This window comes from Crocodylus siamensis, chromosome 3 (assembly GCF_052110815.1).
Source record: "Crocodylus siamensis isolate JL-2025a chromosome 3, ASM5211081v1, whole genome shotgun sequence".
NCBI lineage: Eukaryota > Metazoa > Chordata > Crocodylia > Crocodylidae > Crocodylus > Crocodylus siamensis.
The window spans coordinates 150,733,126-150,741,843 of record NC_143397.1 but is presented as its reverse complement, the minus strand read 5'-3'; the positions used below and the strand labels follow the sequence as shown (position 1 = coordinate 150,741,843).

General features: G+C 43.0%; 1 long non-coding RNA gene across 1 annotated transcript in view; it reads right to left on the bottom strand.

The window, feature by feature from the left end:
- Positions 1 to 3,057: 3,057 nt before the first annotated feature.
- The window catches only part of LOC149868999 (uncharacterized), a 220,328-nt gene continuing 214,667 nt past the window's right edge, over positions 3,058 to 8,718 (bottom strand). Inside the window, exon 4 of the long non-coding RNA XR_016441046.1 lies at positions 3,058 to 3,210. This is a non-coding gene — a long non-coding RNA (uncharacterized LOC149868999). The remainder of the gene's footprint in view (positions 3,211 to 8,718) is intronic.

Here is an 8,718-nt window from a genome sequence, read left to right as displayed (position 1 = left end):
TCAAACCCACATCACCCACTACCCAGGAAAGTGCCCTAGATCAGTGTTCCCCAACCTATGGGTTGCAACCCAAAAGTGATTTGCAAGAATTTTTGAAAAGGCCGTGAACAGTCACAGAAAAACATGGGAAAGCATGGTTTTCCCCTTGCAGGCTGGCAGTCTTCCACCAAGTAGCTGCTTGGGTTGATTGAAGACAAGGGGCACCATCTGCATGTGTATGTACACATGCACATGGCCCGCATACAGCCAGGCAGGGCAGTAGAAGCAGCCGCAGCATCTGGATGCAGGTAAGTCTATGAGGAGTGGAGGTTGGAGGGAACTTGGGGACTGTCCATGGGGCTGGGGGAGGGCATGTATCTTTATGTGTGAAAGGGGTATGTGGACAGGATGGGTCTGTGGGGGGGGGGGGGGGGGTGCATGCCACCACTGCCTGTCACCACTGGAGGAAAGTGTCCAGGTGCTGGGACTGTGGCAGGATGGGGGAAAGCAGGGAGGTAGCAGGAAGGCAGTGGGGGGAGCCTTCAGGGGCAGCAGGGAGCTGCGTGGTCAGGCCAGTGGTGCCAGGGCTGGTGCCCATGCTTGCATGGTTGGGGCAGCCAGGAGGCATGGCCAGGTTACCTTGAGCAGTGCCTCAGGCCTCCCCTCCTGCTCCTCTTCCTCCTCCTCCCTCTAGCCTGCACTGGGGCTGGACTCATTCTGCTGCTGCCCATACAAGCCACAACCACTACACTCTGGCTTGGGCAGGATGGGGCAGCTGGGTGCCCCTTTTGGCAGAGCTTAGGTGAGCAGAGGGCTGCAGATCAGGAGTGAGGGGCACCAGCAGAGCTGAGGAAGGCTGTGGATCATGAGTGAGGGACACTAGCAGGGCTAGGGTGGCTGTGGCATGGGAGTGAGGGGCACTGGTATGGCCAGGGAGCTGTGGGTCAAGAGTGAGGGGCACCAGCAGGACCAGGGGGCTGTGACTTGGGAGTCAGGGCACTAAAAGGACCGAAGAGATGCAAGTCAGGAGTGAGGGGCACCAGCAATTTCCCTTGTGCAAATAGCACAATGATGAATGTCACTTGGGAGTAATGGAGGGCCACATGTTGATATTACTGTTAATGCTTTCCTGTTGATGTTGATTTCTATCTTTAAAATTAAGACTGTTGAGCTTCCTTACCTTGTAGTGTATAATAAGTATTTTGGGGCCAAAATCCTTGTATGTTTTTTTTATTTAAACTATTTACTGAATTGGAACTGATCATCAATGTTTATAAGTGGGTCCTGGTACAAAAAAAGCGTTGCTCTCGATGGCAGTGTTATGGTGCCTACTCTATTTTCTTATTGAAGTTACGTATCAAAGAATGCAAGATTTCTAGGGCCAGAAGGAAAATGACCAAGAGGGATCACACCTGTAGGATAGTGGTTAGGGCACTCAGCCTTCTCCCTTGATTTTTTGTGCATTTTATATTAGATAGTCATTTACTAGCAACCAGAAATAATCCTCAAATCAGAGACTGGAATCTGAGGTCCAGAAGTGGATCCGGGGGGTGTACTAGTGCACTTGCACCCCGCTTTGTTTCCTGGTCCACCCAAAGTTTCAAACCAGTCAGGCAATACTGAGGGAGTTAATTGACTTCATGCTTCATCATCATCTACCTGATACCTTCTAAACTTTTCATTGCACAAGTGTTAATGACCCTCTCTTCTTTTTAATGGTCTTGATGTTCCATCTATTGCAAAACAAGCTATTGCTTGTTCTTCAATTCTGCTGTCTGTTAGCTGCTCCTAGTAATGAAGTTCTTATTTCACAGCCCCACAGACTGTTTTTAACTCATTACAATAAGGTTATATTTGTTTTTGCTTCAACACAGGCCTAGGTCTCTAGCAGATTAGTAAAGCTTCTAGGTTATCTTAAGTGGAGAAAAATATATGTTGTTTCATATGTGATGATGCACCTCATGACCTGCATTCCCCTTTTCAAAATTCTAGATCCACCCATGCTGAGGTCTCCACCTTCCCTTCTCTGTACCCTAAATAATAGATTATAGTCATACTCCGCCTTGCCTGATCTGTGGTCCATGAACCATTCTTTCCTGTGCAATGGCTCAGTTTCAGCAAGAGACGTGGAAGGTGCCTCCCACTCATACTAGTCTTCTAGCCATGTGTTTAGTGTACTCTCCTAGGAGGCAGGTCATATGGATTCAAATTCCCTCAGGCTGAGGGAGGTATAATGGGTCTCCCACTTTCTGGAGGAGTGTTTTAACACTGCAATATTTCACCAGTGGCCATGCTTTTGTGTGAAAGTAACCTGGGGTGCTGTGCTGAACTTAATACAACAAGCATACTTTGAGTATACCTACCAGGTTTGGCCCCTCAGGAGACTTAGGTGCTGCTCTGCCAAATTTCTGGATTCACTTAAGGAGAAACAAGGCACCTAGATGCTCAGGTAAGGGCAGTTCTGGATGTATGTAAAGGAGTTTACAACCACCGTGGTGTAGCTGGACCAGCAAGCGTTAGAGGTTAACAGTCTAGGAGAAGCAAAGCCAAGGATCTGGGCTTCTGCATTTGTCCCTCACCCGCTTCCAGACTGGAACTCCAAATCTTTACCTCCTCCTCCAAGTCCCTACCCTGCACACTTCTATATGCCTATGTAACCATTGTTTAAAAGTAGCTTCTCCAGAATTTCCTCCTACTATATGCTCACAGCAAGTGCCAAACCCATACTTTTCAGCTCAGTTGCTACCTTATTCTTTATTTTGTCTGTCTTGCTTTGTCTTTCCATATTTACCCAAATCCAAGGCAACTTTGAATTTTAGATGCTATAATTACAGTCCATATATGGAGAATTCTAATTTGGCATGATTTCCCATGTATAAAATATAATTATTTGAGAGTCATCTTAAATTTGTCCCCTACCCTGTGGTGAAGAGAGCAGCAGTGAGGGATAAGAGGTCAGACTCCTTCCCCTAGCCACAACACTTGCCTCCCCATGCTTTCCCCCATGCCTGTGCCTGCTCCCCTGCTGTCTAAACCCCATGTCTGTCCCCGCAAGCCTGTGCCTGCACCTCTGCCACCTGCCTACCCCTGGTGCCTGTCTCTCATTCCACCTGTCCCAGGACCTCTCCCCTTACCTTCTGGGTGGCTCTGGCTCCAGCGGCAATACAGTTAGTGGTCCAGCCCAGCCAAGCAGAAACAGCAAAGGCAGCTCCAGGTCCAGCCAGGTTGCAGCTAGAAGGGCAACAGCCAGAACTGGAGGTAAGCGGCAGACAGGATGTGAGGGTGGAGAGAAAGGGACAGGTAGTGGGGGGCAGCTCCCTCACATACCCCTTACCCCCACCATGCAGTCTCACCTGTTCTCTCTCCATTGCAAGCCCTCTCCTCTACCATATGAGCCACCCTGGCCCAGGGAAAATGGCAGCTCAGTTCTGGCTATAGCCTTGGGCCCAGGCCCAGGCCTGAAGCCAGATCTGAGCCACCAGCTGTCCATTACTTGGGGGAAAAAACTAACATTAGATTTAAGTAAATATGGTATAAACTGTCCAGAGAAAGAACTATCTTCATACCATATTTTCTTGCATACAACACCCTCCTCTTACCAAACCCCAGCTGCTAGAAATTGGAGTGTGTACTATATGCAAGGAAATACAGTAATAATAGTTTCTGTCACTTAAGCTTTGGCCAGGCAAAAGTAAAGTCTGCATATGATACAGAGCAGGTGCATCTACATGTGCACTTTATTGCACAGTAACTTATTTTACTGCTTATTAAAGCGTTGTGTAAAAACTCTGTGCTAATACTCTAATGCACAGTAAAAATAGGCTACTACACATTAAGCATCAACAAAAAAGCATATGCTTCTGCTACTGTGCAGTAGTGCAGCCTAAACTGCATTTATTTAGTACCTCACATTGGAGGTACTAAATTTAAGGTTTATTAGGAAATGTGCATTAATGAATGTGTGCCCAGTGAAAAGAACAATGAGCAGGCCTACCTCCCTAGCTGCTGCTTCTCAGCTATTTATTACACCGGAAGGATCTTTTTTCTCCATACTGGGTGTGTCTATACATGCATTTACACTGGCTTAAATTTACTGCAACATAAGCAGGAATAGGCTGGCATCTGCATGTGCAGGCTTTAAAGCACATTAACACTGGGTGTGGACTGATTTGGGATTAAAGTTAGTCCCAAGCCAGTTCATACACACAGTGTTACTGCACAGTAAAGCATCTACATGTGTGTTACTGCACAGTAACTAATTGGGTATGAATTTGATACCTGCATGATGCTCATACTCAACTCAGCGTATGTCGCCATATTTACTGCACAATACAGGTGTGCACATGTAGACATGCACCTGTAATGCACAGTAATTTCAGTTACTGCACAGTAAATGCACACATGTAGATGTTCCTTTCAAAAAACAAGGTGTGTGTCTTATTCTGGGGTGTGTTGTATGCCAGAATCTGTGGTACTTTTCTGCTAAGCATCCAGCCAACATGGATACCTTAATTTGATGATATTTACTGAAATGACACTTCATTCTTAGTGACTAAATAGCGATAAAACACCAGTCTTCTTTCCTTCTTTCTTTCTCTCCCTCGGTGTACTAAATAAAGAATGTAGCTAAAGAACCTTTTGGGCAGAATTTTCAAAAGTACCTGTGTTGGTTTCCCAGTATAGTCAATGAGAGTTTTCTTACACTAACTTCAGTTAAGCAGATTTCAGTCAATAGTGAATGCTTTGGAAGATGCCACCCTTAATCGGTGTTACCCATCACATATATAAGCAGAGAAACACTAAGCTATTTCAACTGCAGAATCAGCATTGTACCTTCTTTGTGTAGGGAGGAGAGAAATTCATAAGACATCAACAGCCCTACCATGAAAACACTATAAAACACAGCAGCCATTACTTCTTACTCTCCCAGCATTTGACTGACAGCTCTGACACTGTATGTGAGTTTGTGACATAAGGTTATTGGGATACCTGGTCCAATATTAGTAATTCTTTAATCTAAAAAGTAAAATATCTATGTATTATGATGCTCAGTTTGCAATGTGTTAACAAGATGTGGCACTGCTGAATGACTAATGAATAAGGGAAGCAATCAGCAGTGCCTTGCAAGTGCTACAATGCAGTTCCCTATGAAGGCAGTAAAGATGGGACATTAATTTAGTGTCCCTCTCACTTAATGAAGTACCAACTTCCCTTAACTTCTACCGATTTAATGGTAGATAAGGGTACTTAGGCCCTTAGAAATTGAGTCCCTATGCTACCACACCTCTCTCATTATTTCATTGGGAATGTTAAAAAATATATATGCTGCAGAAATTTTCTAATTCCTTACATCAGTTACAGTTTTTAGACTTTCTAGAGTGGACACAGACAATCTATAACTGTGTTAGCCAAAGTATTCAATAGTCCATTTTTCAGCAGACATTCATTTGAAATACACTTCTGTTCCAGTACAACAGTTCAGAGGAATGCATTCTACCATACTGAACTGAATCACTGTATAATCTAATATTTCAAGTGTTTCTCCCGAATAAATTCTCTGATTCACTTGTAAGACTTTGAGTCAGAGCATCATTGGCTGTGAAGGCTTTGCAAAATAGAGCCATTAAAAACCAAAGAAGAAAACAAAAATAAATCTGTATTCTCATCTTTACCCCATTTCAAGCCATAATGAACAGTATTAAAATTTGGAAATCACTTTACAAATATTAATTTCCAGAGGGACCAGCATAAGAGAACATAAAGACATAAAGGCTGGGTCAGGGTTAATTCACAAAAGAGAAATAATTTCTTCCACAAAAAACCTTCTAATTTTAATTAAAAATGCGTCATGATTTTTTTTTAATTTCAATGATTTATTTTTTGTTCTAAGTCCACATTTTCCATTTTAAAAAAAATTGTGAATGAATGACATTTTCCTACAAAAAACCCCCATTTTTCAGCACCAAAAAAACCAACGTTTTTTGGCACCAAGATGCTTCAGTTGATAAATTTGACCTATTCTAATTAAGGCCAAAATAAAAGGCATTTCTTCACTAGACAAATTCATTTTAGCAAAAGCTGTAAATAAACTACTACCACTTCCACTACACTAGACCAGTGATGCTCAATCTTTTGGCCCCATAGACCAGCTCAGTGGTGCAAGGACTGTCTGCAGGCTGCATTGGAACCTGGGGCCTGGCGCCATCCCTTCCCTGATCCACGCACCAGGATTGGGAATTGGGGGACCAGCATCTGCCCTCTACCTGCACTGTGCACCAGGATTGGGTCCTGGGGGCCCAGCACTACCACCTCCTGGCCTTGCCCACTGGGATCAGGCACCTAATCTAGCATACAGAGCTGGGGCTCCTTGTGGGGCTGGAGATTTAGCAGCACTGCTCCCCCACTACCACATTTCCAGACCAATGGGGAAGCCCCATGGGCCAGACAACGTAGCACCATGGCTAAGATCTGGCCTACAGGGCAGAGGATGAGCACCCCTGCTTTAGACAAATAAGAAAACTCTTTGTTGCATCTGACACACCCATCCCTCCGTTCATTCATTTTCTTATAACAACCAAAAAAAATGTGTTTTGTTGTTATTTATTCATGGCTTCTTCTCCCTGCTGTTATTTCACAGCCCCAATTCTGTGCTATCTGAAATGGATGTTGATGTGGCAGCATTCCCTAACAACAGCTGTTGGAGGTACTGGCGGTTTAGTACCACGGGATAACAAACATACAGGGGATAAGAATGGCAGAAACCCTGAAACTGCCTGTGCTGGACAACTGAAGAGAGTTTGGGTGGGGAGGTAAAAGGGAACGGTGGATTGATTAAAGTGTGAATTTAAGGAAACTTAGTCTTAGATAGCTGAGCAGCCCCTCATAAATCCAAACGGTTTGGCCCTGAATCAAAGCAGATGCGTCCCTTGAAAATATACACATGTAAATAGAGCACCACTTTCTCTAAATGAGAAAAAAAACTGACTACCATGGTGGGGGACCGGCAATGTCAGAACATTAATCAAAAGTAGATTACTGCCTAATAATGGAGGGGAAAAACTCGAGGAATAAAAGATGGTTTATTCATAAACAAAGTAGTCCAGTTTAACTTGACAAGAACCCATCAACAGGAACTGCAAGCTGCACTGTGGGATCCACCTGAAAACTGAGTGGTAAATTAAAAGGCAATTAAGAGTGTACTGAATAATAGAACCTGTTGTGTAGATCCCTAGAAGATTAACTTCTGTGTTTCGTGCGGTTATGCAGTATTTTTCTTTTCTTATGCCCTTGGCACCTTCCAGACAGTTAGCTGAAATCTAGCAGGGATTCAGTGGGCACCAATGTACTGGTTTTCACACCAGCAACAGCTGCTTTGGTTAGGCAGTGCACTAAATATAGTAATTTGCCATGTAGCCAACAACAGTGATAGCACATCAAAAAGAGATTCTGTGACATAGCAGGGATCCCTAATGTGCTTGGGTTGATAGATGGGCTGTTCATGCACCTCACAGAATGATGCTGCTTTTCAAAATGGAAAGCGGCGTGTGTGACCATCAATATCTTACATTGAATTATTGGCTTCTGTCATGAAGCCTGTATTTTAGCCAACTCCAGTCTTGGAAAATTATTTTATTCTAGTGACATCTCTGATAAAAGAGCCATCAGTAAATATTTTCCCTGAGAAATGTGTTCTAGAGGTTTACAGGTAACAGGAACAGTCCTTTGTGGAGCCTGCCTATAACTCTTATCAAGCAAAATGAAACTGTTTTTGAATAAAAATCCAAAAGAAAACATAACAATGGGCATATCAGCAGGTCACTTATTAAAAGAACATACTCTATGCTAAACAGTCATTGCAACCACTCTTTCAAGAATGGATGGCATCTTCCTTATAGGCCAGGGAAAAAATGTTGCATCTTTAATGTAATGTATTTTACTCAATATTGTACTGTTTAATACTGCATTATATCATAGGTGGGGATAAAGTGGCCCATTAATAAAGTCAGTACTATAAAATACGACAATATACATTCTTCACTTTAATCAACATAATTTTGGCCTCATCTCTGCAATCATCCAGCTAACCTGTAGTAAGCACTCCTGCTTAGTTGATTGAACCCCATGCATAAATCAAGCCATTTCTCACACCTATTCTGGGAGATACATGGAAGCAAGACCTGTAAAGTAAGGAGAGGTGGGGTGTCATTCTGTTCTGGTTCTTCTATTACAAATCACCATAGACTCTACTGTCCGCTAACCTGATAGTTGGGATATCTTCCAAGAATTAGTTACACTGAGCTCAGCTGATCAGCCATATAAAAGGTAGCATAATGATTTCAGCAATGGCAAAATACTTGAGTTAATGCTTAATTTTCAGTGGGTAGGTAGATCTACTGAAATCAATAGGACTGCTTACACAATTAAAAAATTCCACATTTTCTTCAATGTTTTGCTGGATGAGTGTCACAGATGTGTACAAATTGCCACCTGTGGCTTGAAACTAAGCTGATGCAAGTTATTGCTGGAAAAACTGGAGTCAAAATCCTGCTCAGCTGGGAGAAAGTAGGCATCTTTGTACATTTTTGTTTGAATATTGCATTTCAAATGCAATTCTGTGTTCAGGAATTTGACATTTTGAACATTTTTAGGTGACTGCCTGAAATGAGAATGTGAATATTAATGAGCTTGACTTTTGCTCTTTTTTTAGAGAAAAATGACATTTCTCTTTTTTGTGAAATA